We start from the raw sequence: 19,116 nt of genomic DNA, 5'->3' as shown, positions 1-19,116 counted from the left end.
TGCACGTTTTCTCCCTGGTAGAGCCACCTGCTTTTCAGGGGGGACACCACAGGGCTTGGAGAAGGCTCGAGTTCACTGCCGCTGAGGTCCCCGCGACAGAAGGGCCTCACAGTTACGATGGAGGCCCCTACCTGGGGTTTCTCGGCGCTCACACTGCCTGTTCCAGCATCCTGGATCTGGTCGCAAGTCAAGCCCGGAGTCGTCACCGTTGTCACCTTCAGGTCCTCTTCACAGGGTGGCTGGAGTGGCTCCTTCTGGCCCATGTTTAACCAAGCATGCCTCATGAGGTCAGGTAAGGTGCCTCTGTCACTGGGGTTGAGGGCAATCATTTTTTGTAATAGATCCCTTATCTCCAAAGACAGATAAGGTGGGATGTGGTATTTCCCTTGTAGGACTTGCTTCCGCAGCTCCTGGAAGTCTTTTCCCACAAAGGGCCGGGACCCAGTTACCATGGCGTAGAGCACTACTCCCAGGCTCCACACGTCCACCGCAGGGCCGCTGTAGCTCTGCCCCAGGAAGATTTCCGGGGCACAGTAAGGGGGTGTGCCGCAGATTGTGTCCATTTGTCCAGAGTCATCACACTTGTTGCTGAGGCCAAAGTCTGCAAGTTTGATATTCATGTTCGAATCAAAGAGGAGGTTCAGTGGCTTCAGGTCCCGATGCACGATGCCCCTCTGGTGGCAGTGCTGCAGGGCGGAGAGCAGCTGCCGGAACGGGCCTCGGGCCTCCGCCTCTGTCATACGGCCATGGATCTTCAAATAGTGGTACATGTCCCCCCCACTGAGGTACTCCATCACCAGAATAAATGCCTCCTCTGTGTTAATCGCCCCCAGCAGTTTTACAATATTGGGGTGATTCAGGAGCTTCATACCGCACACTTCCCGGAAAAGTGCCTGGACACTTGCGACGCTCTGACGCCTTTTCTTAACCACCTTGAGAGCCACCTGTGTCCCGGTCAGAATGTGCCGCGCCAACTTCACTTTACCGAAGGTGCCTTCACCAATGGTGCGGAGGATCTCAAAGCCATCAATATGAGCCTCCTTGTCAGCAGAGTTGGCTGTGAGGCCCTGCATCGTGGTGACCTGCTAACTACACTGACTGACAGCACTACCTAGCAACGCTAACTACGCTAACTAACAATGCTAACTGTACTAACAGTGCTAAGTGTGCTGTCTCTACTAACAACGCTAACTACGCTAACTGTACCAACGGCGCTAACTAGCACTAACTACACTAACTATGCTAATCAAGTATTAACTACACCAGCTATGCTAACTATACCAACAGTACTGACTATGCTAACTGTACTAATCTAGCAATACTAACTAAAATTAAGATACAAATGAGAAAAAGAACAAAGGAAGAAAAGAAAGCAGAAGAAATGGAAAAGACACACCAAAAAATTGAGAAGAAAAAATTTAAAACTAAAAGAAATGATAAAGAGAGAAAAATGAGAAGAAGGCAAAGAAGAAAGAAAAATGAGAAAAATAAAAAAGAGTAGAGAAAAGAGAAAAACAAATCAACAAAATGGCAGCAACAAGGAAAAAACAAGCTAACTGTAGGTCCAAGGCCGTCAGGTCACCAAAAGCAGCTTCCTGGGCTCTAAGGACCAAAAACCTGGGCCCAGCTGCCCCTTTTACAGGGCTCTGTGAAGTACATCACAGTGGTGCACTCTGAGGTCAGAGCAAGAAATGGACGCATCACAGCTGGGGGTAAACCACAGGGGTTTTCTCACTTCTTGAGTTCAAGGCCCCTTTACACTTAGGAAAAAGGATCCCAAAGAAATTTTTCTTTACGTGTGTTATTAGACATTGGTATTCACTTTGTTATAAATTAAAATCTGTAGGATACTTCAGTGGCCTTTTTATTTCTCGTTTGAAAATCTGTAATAATTTTAAAGACCTCATAATCTCTACACTTGAAATATTCAATTCCTTTTCCTTAAATTCTGGTCTCAAAATAATGTTGCAACTTAACTGACTTCACGATACTATACAAAATGTTCTGCTGCATAAGACACGATAAGGTACATTATGAAAGTTCTATGAAGCTGAGAGAAGATTTGCCAGGAAGGTCATGAGCAGATTTCTCATCAGGAGCCTCGGAGGCCAGATGGCATGGCTCAATGTACTTCAAGTGTTGAAGGAAAGAAACCGTCAACCAAGAATCCTATATCTAGCAAAACTTTCCTTCGAAAATGAGGGAGAAATCAAGACATTCCCAGTTAATCAAGAGTTGAGAGAGTTCTTAACCACCAGACCCGCCTGCCACAGGGAGTTCTTCAGGTTGGAGTCAAGGACCCTGCACAGTAGCTCAAAGCCTTATGAAGAAATAAAGACCTCTGGCAAAAGTAGATAGACGGGCGATGAGAAAAGCTAATACTGTTGTAACTTTGGTTTGTAGCTCCACTTTTTGTTTTCTATTTGATTTAAGAGACTAATATATAATAAAACACACCACACACATAGAAATCAAAAAAAAATCTATACCTAAAGCTATCACTAGAATTAAAAAATTTCACACATCTTATTAATATATACACTTGATGAAAAAAGCGTTGAAAATTAGCATCAATATTGATATAACTATTTAGGAATTTAGATGACATGTTCCCCTATGTAATTAAATTAATATTTGGGAGAAAATTAGGAGATAAAAATTCTTTGAAATCTTAACATTTCATTATAAAAATAACCTTAATAATTACATAAATGAAGTAGAACTTTGGTGTGTAGATTTCTATCTACATATACATGGAAAATTATGAAATATATACAAACATGTACACACAGAATGGCCTTTACATATTCTATGAAAAATTCGTTCCCACCAACTAATGTATCACGGAAAAAAATTTCCAGAGGAGATATAGATAGATAGATAGATAGATAGATAGACAGACAGACAGATATGGATATATGTATCTATGTTTGCCTCTATAGACCCTTACTAGTAGTTGGCATTATGGATGGTTCTACTAATTGACTCTTCTCAAATTTCTCCATGTAAGTTTGAGATAAACATGTAGGACAGCTTTCTTACCATGTGGGTAGTAAATGGGAGCAACAAGGACTATTGAAGGAGAACACAGCACATTGCTGCGTTAGTCTACTGAATATACTAAAGGGAGAAATTGAACCATCCCCATGTCAATCCTTGGGGATTAAGCAGAAGAACAAGGTGTTTACGTTACTCAAGTTTCAAACAAGCGAACAGACACCTCAGCACTTCCAGGTAACTACATTTCCACAAAAACTCCTATGAACATGCCAATAAGTCCAGAGCATCAAGAACTATGGCTAAAGAGGCCTTATGAGGCACTCAAAGACCTCACTTAGCCTAGAGTAAGTGGTTATACAGACTAATCCTTCTGTAACCCAAGTGAGGGGTGGAGAAGAAGCACTTCCTCATAGCATAGGGCAGTGGTGATGGACAGAGAATATGCAAGGAATGAACTCTTAATACTGGCATCTTGTAGGCACACAGAGGATATAGATCATAGGAACAATGAGAAAAGAAACCTTTAGTTCCTTTAATTGGCTGAATTCATTAGAGGCTAGTATGGTTTCGACAAAAAAAAAAAAAAAAAAAAAAAGAGGCTCTTTCTAGCACAAGAGTTGGAAGATTGGTGGCCTATTTCAGTAGTTCTTATATAATCCAAACTCAGGTGAACAAGTGTTAGAGACAATATACTTTATTATGATCAATCTTTGTAGGAGAGGCATAAACCCAGTCTGATTATATTTGAAAAAACACTACTGTGATAATACTTCCCTTCCACGTGTTGGAGTATAATCTGCCATAATATATTTGGAGAAAATCTGGAATTTATCACATTCACAGTGAAAAAAAGAACAATCTGCCAGGGATTGGGGAGGGGAGGAGGGAAGGATGAACAGCTAGAGCAGACAGGATTTTTAGGGCAGTAAAACTATTCCACATGATGTGGTGGTAATGGTGGGTACATAACATCATGCCTTTGACAAAACCCACAGAACTGTAGATCACAAAGAATGTGAGCCCTTAAAATAACTGACTTTATTTTATAACAATGTATCAATGTAGGTTCAATTTTAACATGCTTACCACACCAAGGCAAGATGTTAATAATGAGGGCAAGGGAAGGAGTGGGAGGGGGAGTATATGGGAACTCTGAACATTCTGCTCAATTTTTCTGCAAGCTCAAAACTATTCTAAAAATAAATTCCAATAATTCAAAAAATGTAAAGGGAATAAGAAAGGCATATGAAGTTAATACTAAACTAAAAACTTTGGAGTAGGCATATTAATTTCAACAAAGCTGATTTAAGAATCAGCTTGGGACACCTGGAAACAAAGGGCAGGGTTAGCCCCTACAGCCAGTGCTGCTTTACAAGATTTGGAATAAACACATAACTGAGTCTTTTGCTCCATGTGGGAGTGAAGAAAAGTGTAGGAGGGGCCTTGCCTCCAGCCTTACAGTCAGCTCCCTGAGGGGTTGTTCTCTATCTTGTTTCATAGTGAGACTGTTTATTGGTGACATTCTTTCTGGGTCAAAACCATTCCAGTGGGGGTAAGCTGAGACGAAGTGAGAGAGTGTCATGGACATACATACACTACCAAATGTAAAACAGATAGCTGGTGGGAAGCAGCCGCATAGCACAGGGAGATCAGCTCGGTGCTTTGTGACCACCTAGAGGGGTGGGATAGGGAGGGTGGGAGGGAGATGCAAGAGGGAGGAGATACGGGGATATATGTATACATATAGCTGATTCACTTTGTTATACAGCAGAAACTAACACAACATTGTAGAGCAATTATACTCCAATAAAGATGTTAAAAAAAAATTTTTTTAATTAAAAATACCAAGGAAAAGGTGGGACATTACATATTAATAAAAGTATCAATTCTCCAAAAAGACATAAAACTCCTAAAGTTGTGGAATCTGACATCAAGCTTTCAATATATGTGAAGCAAAAACTGATAGATCAAGTAGGTACAGAATCAGTAAGGATAGACTTGACCTGGACAGTAATAGCAATCAAACTAATATAATTGGCATTTATAGACTACTCCACTCAACAACAATAAAAGATACATTTTTCTCAAGCTCATGTGGATCACAGAGAAAAGTCTCAAGAGGAATTTTAAAAAGCAATTATATAGAATTAAAAATTTTAAAAAAATTGTAGATACAGAGAAAGCAGTGCTGAGAGGAAAATTAAGTGCATATATTCAGAAAGAAGAAAGATCTATAATCAGTAATCTGAGCTCCACCTCAGGAAACTAGAGAATGAAGAACAATTTAATATTAGTGTAAACAGAAAGTAAAAAGAAATAATACATATGTGAGCATAAGTTATTGAAACAGAAAACTTTAGTAGAGAAAATCAATGAAACCAAAAACTTCTTTGAAAAGACCAGCAAAACTGATAAACCTCTAGCCAGGTTAACAGAAAAAGAAAAGAAAAGAAAAAATAATTACCAGTATCAGAAATTAAAGAGACGTCATCCTGACCTGTTTCATGAATGTTAAAAAGGCAGTAAAGAACAACAAGCAGAACTCTATAATTTAGATGAAACAGAATGATTTCTTCACAGACACAAATGCTTAAAACTTGCACAAGGAGAGACAGGTAATCTGATCAGGCCCATATCTATTAAAAAAAAAATTGTATCAATAATCAAAAACCTTCCAAAAAAGAAACCTTCAGTTCAGATAGTCACCGGTGAATTTTACCAAATCAAAAGAAAGGGTGCCAATTACCACAATCTCTTCCAGAAAACAGAAGCTGAGGAAACTCATTCTATGAGGTCAGCATTACCATAATACCAAAACCAGACACAAGCATTACGTGACATAAAAATATTTATATATCATGTTAAGAAGTTGAAAACTTTCTCACTAAAATCCAGAAAAAAGGAAAGATATTCTCTTTTACTCTTCCTACTCTCCGTTTTACTGAGATTTTTAGCTAGTACTTTAAAACAAGAAAAAAAAAAAAAGAGAAAGTATTTGGCTTGGAAAGGATTAAATAAAGCTGTCTATACTTGCAGATGACATGACTGTCTCTGCAGAAAAATATAATTTTGGAAAATTATGGAAATAATAAAGGACCATAACAAGGTCACAGGATTCATGGTTTAGTATATATTTTTGTGTATATGCTATACATACATATATATGTATTTTGTATATATACCGTACATATAAATATAAACACACATACATTTAATACGTCAATGAAATTTGAAATTAAAACATACCATGTTGGGCTTCCCTGGTGGTGCAGTGGTTGAGAATCTGCCTGCCAATGCAGGGGACACGGGTTCGAGCCCTGGTCTGGGAAGATCCCACGTGCCGCGGAGCAACTGGGCCCGTGAGCCACAACTACTGAGCCTGCGCGTCTGGAGCCTGTGCCCTGCAACAAGAGAGGCCGCGACAGTGAGAGGCCCGCGCACCGCGATGAAGAGTGGCCCCCGCTTGCCGCAACTAGAGAAAGCCCTCGCACAGAAACAAAAACCCACCACAGCCAAAAATAAATAAATTTCTAGTTAATATTAAAAACAAAAAAAAAAAACATACCATGTATATTGTACCATAAAAATGAAGTACTTAAATATAAATCTAACAAAATATGTATAGGAACTATATGTGCAAAACTATAAAATGCTGATAAAAGAAACCAAAGATTAAATAAATCAAGAGTTATTCTGTGTATACTGACTGGAAAAATCAATATTATTAAGATGTTTATTCTTCTTAACTGTATCTATATATTCCATGCAATTCCAATCAAAATTCCAGTGAGCTCTTTTCTTGATATTGACACACTAATATCAAGTTAATGTGGAAAGGAGAAAGACCTAAAACAGCCAAAACAATAATAGAAGATTAACAGCATAGCTGTAGTGCTAACAATTCCTGATTTCAAGAATTACTATAAAGCTACAGTAATCAAGAGAGCATGATATTGGCTCAAGAATAGACACATAGATCAATTAAACCATAGAAACAGCCCAGAAGGAGAGGCACAGAAATGCAGTCAACTGGTATTTCACAAGGGACAAAGACAATCAAGAGAGAAACAGATGAATGGATAAACAAAGTGTGGTACATTCAAACAGTGCAATATTCTTCAATGAAGAAAAATAAATGAACTAAAATGCCATGAAAGGATATGGATGAATATTAAATGTATAGGGTAAAATGAAAGAAGCCAGTAGCAAAAGTCTACATACTGAATTATTCCACTTATATGACATCTGGAAATGACAGAACCTATAGGCATGGTAAATCAGTAATGGCCAGTAGATTAAAGAAGGGCTAGAAATGATGATGAAACACAGGGAATATGTTCAGAGTTTCAAAACAATGCTGTATACTTTCATTGCAGATACATGACACTAAGCATTTGTAAAATTCCATAGAGCTTTACAGCTCAAATAGTAAATATTAATATAAACAAATTTTAAAAAATCATTTAAGAGGTCAGGGGAATCCAGGATGGGTGCAGAATGTAACTCGGGGCTGGGTATATGGGAACTGTCTGTATTACCCTTTCAATTTTTCTATAAATCTAAAATGTTTTCTAAAAACAAAAACTTATTTTTAAAAAATTCTGCAAGACACAAATAGAATACATTCAAAGAAAGTCACATCATAGTCAAACATCATAAATGAAAATAATATTTAACCAGAAAATAAAAAGATACATTATATTCTGGCACAACAATAAGAAGAATGAGAGCTAACATCATCAGAAACAAGTGAAGCCAGAGATAATAAAATCATATATTTAATGAAATTATAGGAAAAATGTGTAACCCCCAAACTTTATCTCTACTAATAATTTTGTCCCAAAATTAAGGTTAAATAATGAAATTTTCAAATAAACAAGAACAGGCAGAATTTGTTGCTAGCTGAACCAGACTGCAAGGAATACTGTTGATAGCTCTTCAGATAAGACAAAGAAAACCAAACCAAACCAAAACAAACAAACAAAAATGAGCACAAATTTACTGATGTACGTATCTGCAGGAAGAAACGAAGAGCACCGGAAAGGGAAATTGTGAATTTAACTATAAAATAATATTTATAAAATATATTAAATAGTTACTAACTCTTTAAAGAAAAAACTACACTGTGGATACATAACACATAATAGAAGGAGAATGAGTGACAACTAAAGTACAAAGGACAAAACAACAATACATGGTATTTTACTTACAATAATGGCTAATTGGCATAATTTAAGTCACTTTGAAAAGGTAAAGATTAAAAAGCTGAATTTAGAAAATAACCAGTAATAACACAAAGCAACATACATTTAAAACACTGACAGAATTAACAGGAGTTACAGAAAAATATACAATGAACCACAGCTATTTCAAACAGGATTTTCGCATAATTAAAAACAAAACAATCAGTAATGCTATAAAAGCTTTATTTTTTATTGAAGTAAAATTGATGTATACCATTATAAAAGTTTCCGGTGTGCAACACTGTAATTCAATACACAACGGGATCATCATCAAAAGTGTAGTTATCATCCATCACCACAGAGTCGATCCCTTTTACCCATTTTGCCCACCTCTCAACCCCTTCTCCTCTGCTGTATCTCTTCTAGATATAAAAGTTTTAAACTATATTATTATCTAACTTACCTAACAGAAATTTATAGAATACTACATCTGGCAGCTAAAATACATAGTCTTTGGGGCTATAAAACAAGTCTCAATAAGTCACAAAGGATCATATGTTCTGTGAACATACATAAATGAATAAATGCTTTCGCGAAGAATAATGAGATAATCTTATGTGTTTGAGAATTAGCAGTACGTGTCTAAATGAACACTTGTTTAAAAAAATGCAATGGGAATTTAAAATATATTATTGACAGTATGGAAATAGAAATGTACCTTATCAAAACTTATATGATTGAGGCAAAACAGTCTTTGGCTATACTTTATCATTTAAATATGAAAGTTTAAAAAATCAATCAGCTAAGCCTCCATCTCAAGATTCTAAAAAGGAAAAGGGGAAATTTAAAACCCAGAGGAAGAAGAAGGATAAAAAGTAGAATGATGAGAACAAAGATCAAAGATATAAAATAGAGAAAAATAACAAAGCCATAAGCGTTAATCTTTGAAAGTTTAATAAAATTGATAAACTCTGTAGTAGTAGAATAATACCCCCTCCCAAGTTGTATAAGTGTTATTTCCCAGAACCTGGGAATATGTTCCCTTACATGGCAAAGAGACATTGCAGATGCAGTTAAGTCAGGATCTCCATAGCGTTTCCTGAATTACCCTGGTGAGCCAGTGTAATCACAAAGGTCCTTATTTTGAAAAAGAGTAGACGAGGGAAGCAGAAGTGTCGGAGTCAGAAAAGGAGATGTGACAGTGGAAGCAAAGTGAGAATGATTTCATTTCAGGCTGTAAGTATGGAAGGGGGCCAGTAGCTGAGGATTGGGGAGAGCCTCTAGAAGCTGAGAAAGGCAAGAAACTGGATTCCCAGAATGTGCAGAAGGAATGGGGTCCTGTAAACATTTTAACTGTAGCTTAGCTAGACCTATTTTGAACTGTGATCTCCAGAACTGTAAAATAATCAATTTGTGGTGTTTTAAGTCACTAAGATTGTGTTAATTTGGTACAGCAGCAACAGGAAACTAAGAGAAACCCTTAGCAAGACTGATAAAAAAATGTAAAGTACACACAAATTAACGTTAACTGAAAGCAGTATAGTGGTGCCAATACACATATTTTCAAATTAAAGGAGAATAAGAGAATAGTGTATTTCCTTCTTGATTTTCAATACTGTATTTAGCAGAAACCAACTTTATTTATTAGCATAAGGACATAGGGGCGACAATGAAAAACAACAATCATAAGGAGAAAAAAGAAAAGAAAACAAAATGTACTATTTAATTAATTGTAAATGGATTAAAAAAATCATCCATTTTTAATTTGCTGTTTGTTAACTTTTTTTTTTTAACATCTTTATTGGAGTATAATTCCTTTACAGTGTTGTGTTAGTTTCTGCTGTATATCAAAGTGAATCAGCTATACATATACATATAGCCCCAGATGCCCTCCCTCTTGCCTCTCCCTTCCCCCGTCCCTATCCCACCCCTCTAGGTGGTCACAAAGCACGGAGCTGATCTCCCTGTGCTTGAGTATCTTTTTAAAACAGCAAGATGTCCGGATCCTAATATCAATAAAACAAATTAGGACCATAAATGACTCCATTAAAATAAATCTGTTGCCCATAAATTTTCTAGCAATTAATATAAATCAACTTTATTATAAATTGTATAGTACACTCCTGCCAAACTGAGAACTATATATTTTATTTCCATCTGTATTTTGAAGTGTGAATACTAGAAAATTAGCTTTAATAAAAGCTCAATTAATCTAAGTAATAATGCCTAAATATCTCTTGGTGTGAAGGGTCTTGAAACACATGACTTTCCATCCCAATGCCAGTTTTGTCTAATCATCTTATGGGCAAAATTTATGTCATATTTTTACTTTGAAAAATCTATTTGGAACAAAGAAAACTATAGTTAGGCAACAATTCCTGTATTGTTGAAAATTAGCAACTGTTATCACAACAACAACAATAAAATGTACTTTGACTCCAATGTAATTATGTACTTAATTTTTCTCTTTTTTAGTTTTCAAGAACCATTTTTTATTAAACCCATATAAGAAAATTTACTTATCGGTGTTATTTCTATTTAATTTACAAGAAGACTGAAGCAACAGTTATGTCAGTATTATATATTGCTTAAATTTTTTCACTGATTTTATGTTAGAGTTATTTGGAAAGTTTATAGTCCTTAAATTTCGATTAATGTCCTCACATTTTGTTGCATGTGTGCTCAGTTCTCCCAAAAATTATTTGAACTTGACCACTCTGAATATAAAGCCGGCATTCAAGTCGATCAAAAAATTACTTATGTCTTTGGTGAAATGTCTATTTACGTCTTCCGCCCATTTTTTAATTGGATTGTTTGTTTTTTTTGATATTGAGCTGCACGAGCTGTTTGTATATTTAGGAGATTGATCCTTTATCTATTGTTTCATTGGCAAATATTTTCTCCCATTCTGAGGGTTGTCTTTTCATCTTATTTATGGTTTCCTTTGCTGTGCAAAAGCTTTTAAGTTTAATTAGGTCCCAGAAGACATACAGATGGCCAAGAGGCACACGGAAAGATGCTCAACATCACTAATTATTAGAGAAATGCAAGTCAAAACTACAGTGAGGTGATACCTCACACCGGTCAGAATGGCCATTATCAAAAAATCTAGAAACAATAAATGCTGGAAAGGGTGTGGTGAAAAGGGAACCCTCCTGCACTGTTGGTGGGAATGTAAGTTGATACAACTATGGAGAACAGTGTGGAGGTTCCTTAAAAAACTAAAAATAGAACTACCATATGACCCAGCAATCCCACTACTGGGCATATACCCTGAGAAAAGCATAATTCAAAAAAGAGACATGTACCACAGTGTTCACTGCAGCACTATTTACAATAACCAGGACATAGAACTAACCTAGATGGATAAAGAAGATGTGGCACCTATAGACAATGGCGTATTACTCAGTCATAAAAAGAAACGAAACTGAGTTATTTGTAGTGAGGTGGATGGACCTAGAGTCTGTCATACAGAGTGAAGTAAGTCAGAAAAAGAAAAACAAATACGTATGCTAACGCATATATGGAACAGATTCCATATATGCAATCTAAAAAAAAAAAAAATGGTACTGATGAACCTAGTGGCAGGGCAGGAATAAAGATGTAGACATAGAGAATGGACTTGAGGATATTGGGGTGGAAGGGAAAGCTGGGGCGAACTGAGAGTAGCATTGACATACATACACTACCAAATGTAAAACAGTTTGCTAGTGGGAAGAAGCAGCACAGCACAGGGAGATCAGCTCGGTGCTTTGCGATGACCTAGAGGGGTGGGATAGGGAGGATGGGAGGGAGGCTCAAGAGGGATATGGGGACACGTGTATGCATATGGCTGATTCACTTTGTTGTACAGCAGAAACTAACACAGCATTGTGAAGCAACTATACTCCAATAAAGATCTATTTAAAAATTACGTATGATTTAAGTGAAATTCATTAAGACTAAGTACTTAATGAAAATTAGCAAGGTGTTTCATCTCTCTTCAGAAACAAATATCCATTTTTACCTTTACTTGATATATCTGAAGTAACGTATATAGATTTGCCTTTGAATATTACATTTCTTCCATCTGGTCCACTACTATTTTGGAAAGCTTGGTCCTTTCTGAGTGAGAAACATAAGATTTGAAATGATTAAGGTCCATTTATAACATTACTATTTGCTTAAATTTTATATCATTATCTGTCATTATTGAGTAGAATGCATCACCCCTGAAGGAGGCATATGAGTCTAATGGTAAAAATATAAGGATGAGGCATATATTTAGGTCATGGATAACTCAGCAGGTAATGAAGAACGGAGGAGGCATTTAAAATCCCCTACATTTGAAAATCTTGTAAGCCAAAAGATGATTCTTAAACTACAGAAAATGTTATGTGTTTATCTAATTGCTTGATAGTGTTTCTTGTTTTCTTTCATAAAGATGCATGGTACTGCTATTGGGGAAATTAAATTTACTTAGACCGCATGAAATCGTAAAATAAAACAGTACTAATTATTACTAATACTAATACTATGAGAAGAAGAAGGAGAAGAAGGAGAGGAAGAGGGGAAAATTCAATTGTAATAATTTCCATTTTTAAGTATTTTATGTCCCAAGCTCTCTGCTATGTGGTATATGTGAATTAACTTATTAAATCATCTCACCAGACTTGTGGGTAAGTACTACACTATATAAGATTCTTTTGCCTGAAAAAAATAGAAAATCCCAATTCAGTAAGAAAAATTTATTACCTCATATAGCAAAGACTCTAAAGGTCAGGCACCCCCAGGGTTGTTTAATTCAGTGGCTGAATGATGTCATCAAGAACCCAGCTCTTTTCGTTATTTTCTGACCCGCCCTCCTCAGCACCTTTGTTCTCAGCCTTCCTCCCTTCATGAGCGTAAAATGGTTATGACTCTGTGTGTAAGCATGAGAACGTGTAGTAGAAAATGTGGGTAACTCTTCTTGTGTGAGTTTTCTTTTTTAAAGGGGAAACTTTCCCCAGACTCTTTCCAGCAGACTTCTCCAAATGTAAATGAAGATGAATACAAATTTAACCATGATTAAAATATATTTTTTATCTTTAGGGTAGGATCAAAGTTTCGTAATCATCCCTACATCTATCACTGGCAAAGAGAATAAGATTTTAATGATCAGCTTAGAGTACGCAGGATTTAACAGTGAGTCCTATGGGAGAGAATTAAAAACATGAACAAAATAACCAAGTAGGGAGATTGAAAGTGAGGTAGGCAACCACTTATGTCTGCTACAGATATTATCTTTACTTTCTAGATAATCAAACAAGGGATAAAAGAAATGGTGAGATTAACATTATTGGGACAGGAAGTTGCAGAATATGAATTCAATGACACGTTGAAGGGTTGGAGAGATTTAGTAGCTTGTTCCAATAAGACAATGCACAGTAGTAATGTGTTAGAGGAGGAAAAAATAAAAGAAAGACATTTCTCTGGACTTAAGAAGGTGATGTCTGTGCCAGAATTCATATCATTAAGTTATTTTCTGGACCAGACATTTATTTCAGAGATCTAACTAATATTTTTACTGTCTTTTTTTTTTTTTTTCTATTTGAGGTAAGAGATTCTAGAGCATATTTGAATGTTGATGTGATGATCCAATACACAGGAAGAGATTAAGGAAACAGAGAAAATCAAGTAACGGCAGGAGAAATTTCTTTCATAAGTCACTAGTAGAGGATAACAAGAATAATTACTGAGAGATTTAAAAGAAAGAAAGCCCTTCCAATGTTTGAGAAGAATGAGAAAACATGGATATACTCAGTAAAGTCTGGAAAATTATTCATAGAAGACAATGCAGCCAGTGTTTTAGTTCACATCCTCATTATTATCCTCAATTTTTAATTTTTCATCTTTATTCACCTCTTTATTCTTCACATGTTTCTCCTCATATACTAACTATTAATTTTCAAGTTCCTTATAAAAATTAAAATACTATTCTGGGGAAAATGTTACTAGAAATCTTTATACACTTACACAAACCTTAGAACTCAAGCACATCATAATGAAAACATGAACTAAGACAAATATATAGTGCTTGAATGGCATCAAATTTTATTGTGTTAAACTGTGTAAAACTTTCCTATAAAAAAATGTAAAGGTTTATATTAAGAAGTCAGAGTGCCATTGTACTTTAATCAGGCGCTCATCTAAATGGAAATGAGCAAGACTAATTTTGTAGAATTTAGATGCTGAGCTGAACCAAACTTATTATAAAAGAACTGGTGAATCTATCAGAGCAAAGGTAAGTAACTATCTTGTAAAGTAAATTCATCTATAATGCAATAAAAAGATGTATTAAATCCAAGGATGAGAGATTTGTTGCTGCCCTTGAATATACATTCAAATAGCTTTAAAAAAATCTGCCTGAAGGCCCCCCCAGGTGTGTGGTTGGACCAGGAGTATAGGGGGGAACTGAAGCCTTAAAGCCCACTTAAAGCCAACAAAAGATCAGAAAGAAAAATTAAGGAAACAATCCTATTTACCATCACATCAAAAGAAATAAAATACCTAAGAACAAACTTACCTAAGGAGACAAAAGAACTGTACTCTGAACACCATAAGATGCTGATTAAAGAAATTAAACATGACACAAACAGTTGGATGATATACCATGTTCTTGGACTGGAAGAATCAATATTGTTAAAATGATCATATAACCCAAGACAATCCACAGATTCGACGCAATCCCTATCAAATGACCAATGGCATTTTTCACACAACTAGAACAAAAAATTTTTTAATTTGTATGAAAACACAAAGACCCCTATTAGCCACACCAACTTTAAGAAAGAAAAACGGAGCTGGAGGTAACAGACTTCCTGACTTCAGACCATACTACAAAGTTACAGTCATGAAAACAACATGGTACTGGCACAAAACAGAAATATAGATCAATGGAACAGGAAAGAGAGCCCCGAAGTAGACCCAACCACCTATGGTCAATTAATCTATGACAACAAAGGCAAGAATACGCAGTAGAGAAAAGACAGCCTCTTCAATAACTGGTGCTGGGAAAACTGGACAGCTACATGTAAAAGAATGAAATTGAACATTCTTTAACATCATACGCAAAAATAATCTTAAAATGAGTTAAAGACCTAAATGTAAGAGTGGATACTATAAAACTCCTAGAGGAAAACATAGGCAGAAGACACTTTGACATAAATTGTAGCAAAATCTTTTTGGAACCACCTCCTAGAGCAATGAAAATGGAAACAAAAATTAACAAATGGGACTTAGTTAAACTGAAAATCTTTTGCGCAGCAAAGGAAACCATAAACAAAACGAAAAGAGCCTACAGAATGGGAGAAAATATTTGCAAACGATGTAACCCATGAGGGATTAAACTCTAAAATATACAAACAGCTCACACAGCTCAATATAAAAAGAAAAACTCAATGAAAAAAATTGCAGGAGATCTAAATAGACATTTCTCCCAAGAAGACATAGAGATGGCCAACAGGCACATGAAAGGATGCTCAAATCGCTAATTATTAGAGAAAGGTAAATCAAAACTACAATGAGGAACCACCTCGCACCAGTGAGAATGGCCATAATCAAAAGGTCTACAAACAATAAATGCTGGAGAGGGCGTGGAGAAAAGGGAACCCTCTTACACGGTTGGTGGGAATGTAAAATGGTACAGCCACTATGCAGAACAGTATGGAGGTTCCTTAAACAACTAAAAACAGAACTACCATATGATCCAGCAATCCCACTTCTGAGCACATATCTAGAGAAAACCATAATTCAAAAAGATGCATGCACCCCAGTGTTCACTGCAGCACTATTTACAATAGCCAGGACATGGAAGCAGCCTGAATATCTATCGACAGATGAATGGACAAAGAAGATGTGGTATATATATATATGTGTGTGTATATATATATATATATATATATATATGTGTGTGTATATATGTATATATGTATATATATATGTATATATATATACATATATACATATATATATATATATATATAAAACGGAACACTACTCAGACATGAAAAAGATGAAATAATGCCATTTTCAGCAACATGGATGGAACTAGAGTTAATCATACTAAGTGAAGTTAAGTCAGACAGAGAAAGACAAATACCATATGATATTACTAGAGTGTGGAACTTAAAAAAAGAAAAAATGATACACATGAACTTATTTACCAAACAGAAACCAACTCACAGATAAAGAAAACAAACTTATGGTTACCAAAGGGGAAAACAAACTTATGGTTACCAAAGGGGAAATGTGGGGGGGAGGAATAAATTATGAAGTTGGGAGTAACATATACATACTACTATATATAAGATAGATAAACAACAAGGACCTATGTATAGTACAAAGAACGATACTCAATATTTTGTAATAAACTGTATTACAGAAAAAATGTTACTTTGCTACACTTGTAACTCACACAACATTGTAAATTAACTATACTCCAATAAAAAAAAAACTGCCTGAAATTAAAAATAGTAATAATACTTTAAAATCATCTCTAGCCATGATTCTTTATGAAATGTAAAAAGTGACCAATATTTTTGTATCATTGTTAATTACATATATATTTTTTGCTCTATTTCTTTGATGTGATTTGGAAACTTCAGACAAGGATATTCATCCCCTCAATGCTTAGTCTAATGTATAGATAGACCTACTATAATCAATCTTTCAGGTAACATAAACATACAGGTCTACTCGTGTATAATTAATTTTCAAAAATAACACTTTCTAAATACAGACATAGGGGAAATATTTACAGGGAATTTTCATTATAAAGAAAAACTCAAATTACAATTTTAAACAGACCACTGAGCAAATCATTTTGAAATACTTGATCAGGTATTTAGAGGTTACTATAACAATAATCAGATCTCCCTCAAATACAGTAGTATGTATGTGTCTATATATCTATACATATATATATCTATATATATTATATTAAAAAACTTTAAAGTAATTTTTCCCACCCCAATGGATAGTGTATATCTCCAACCCAGTTAAATCTTACCCTCTTTCAACAAAAATTAAACAAAAAAGTGTTTGTGGTTTCTAACACCTTGTCTTCAAAACAAAACAACAACCAAAACAACAGAAACAAAACAAAAAATAAAAGCAACGTACCTACTAGTTATGTCAGGGTCATTAAAACCCCAGGGAGTCCAAAACCCCAAGGGGCACGTCTGGATGGAAGCTGCCTCCCTTTGCCGGAAGCTCCAAATTACAAAAATATCAGTTGCAAAAATTTTCCTTGACTGCTGGAAGATTGGAGCATTGTAAATTAGACCACAGAGTTCCAATAAACCTTAACTGGAAAAAAAATGTCTAGCACACTCTAGTGAATCTTGGTCTCTATTTTGATGATTCATCTAGTGAGTCATATTCCTGGAAAGATTCTCTAGGGTCCCACAAAGGCTCACGCTTATTGTCCAAGGCTAGAACTCTTATGCACAGTCACATCCAGTCTCTGTTTTGGGGGTCTGCCACTGTGCCTGGGTGGCTGGTGCTGCAAAGACTCAAAACATAGCCACAGAGGAATAATCTAGACAAACCAACAGGTCCTGGAGATATTTCTGGATCTCAAATAAAGAGGCCCTCTTGCTTCCTCGTGAGTTCCCCTCTGAGGTCTTTGGAGCCTTTAATGTGAGTGGACTTCATTCTGGACAATCTAGAAAGAGGTTCTAATCATGTTTTTCGTCCAAAGAGAAGATACCAGGTTCATAATCTGTGATAACATCATCCCCTCCTCTCAAGGAGTATCTGCAACAGGATGCAACACTATCTGTTCTAGCTATTGCCACCACTGTTGTAACTTTTTCTGGGGCAAAAAGATCCCTAATCCCTTTCAGTCAGCATCACTGAGAAGGGGCCAGGCCATGGAAAAGTCTGAAAAAGAATGGTAATCCAAAAGATAGTTTGCGTTTTCTCCTAGACACAAAAATACTAGTGACTGCTCTACCAATTGATACAGGAATACTTCTTCCTGTCTTCTAAATATTCCACTATACTTGAATAAATCAAGCTCCCTGACTCTTAATTAGGGGCCCAGGGAATAACACCCCGTACTTCCCATTCTATAATAATGGTTTTGACATTTTTATTTCTATCTCTTTTCCATAGTCTACAAGCTTTAAGAGGAAGCACACAATGTACCTTATATTTACCATAATAATTTCATTGTATAGCACAGTGCCTGACCTGATATAGTTAGTATACACAAAAAATACTTCTTAGTTAAATGAATGTATCAAGATTTTCCCATCAGTAAGTTATGCCAACTAGCTAAAAGTTTAGGGTTTTCTCATTCCATACTTCTTCTTTTCCAAAGAAGTGCATGAAGTAGAAATTAGCCCTTTCTAAATATTATTGCATGTCTTTACATAACAAGAAAACTAAATAATAAAAAGCGTAGATTGAATTTTTCTTCACGAAACAACAGTTCTCAGTATATGAAACAACAGGATGGAATGCACAACTTGCTTTGGGGACCTCACCTGACTCTCCCTCAGATCATCTTGAAAAATGCACTGTGAATTATACCTTATCAGGTTAACTGACTACTCATTTTAGCTCTAAGTAAATGGCCAAACATAGCTGACATTTAACAGAGAACACAGAAGTAAAGATCGCAATCTTTTAAGTAAGTTTCAGACTTATCAAACATAGCATTTTTCTTGCATATTGCTGTCAGGAAAACTATGAGTAACACTTTTTTAAAAAAAAATCATCGTTGCCGTCAAAAACTGAAAAACTTTGTAAGTTAATTGGGAAGTAAATTAAGAATCAGCATGTGAAAAATATAAAATCAAAATATTCATTTCACACAAAACCTCTGTGTCATGATTAATAACACTATTTTATAATAATCATGATTTCTCACAGTTTGATCTTTATAGGTTACCATAAGAATGCAGTT

General features: G+C 35.7%; 1 long non-coding RNA gene across 6 annotated transcripts in view; it reads right to left on the bottom strand.

The window, feature by feature from the left end:
* The window catches only part of LOC309659105, a 442,553-nt gene that overhangs the window by 329,154 nt on the left and 94,283 nt on the right, over positions 1-19,116 (bottom strand). For all 6 annotated transcript variants that reach the window (XR_014262598.1, XR_014262599.1, XR_014262600.1 and 3 more), the window contains exon 5: positions 6,247-6,401. This is a non-coding gene — a long non-coding RNA (uncharacterized lncRNA). The remainder of the gene's footprint in view (positions 1-6,246; positions 6,402-19,116) is intronic.

This window comes from Balaenoptera physalus (assembly GCF_965194825.1).
Source record: "Balaenoptera physalus genome assembly, contig: SUPER_3_unloc_7, whole genome shotgun sequence".
Lineage (NCBI taxonomy): Eukaryota > Metazoa > Chordata > Mammalia > Artiodactyla > Balaenopteridae > Balaenoptera > Balaenoptera physalus.
Note: the sequence above shows the minus strand (reverse complement) of the source record. Positions and strands in the feature narration are given on the sequence as shown.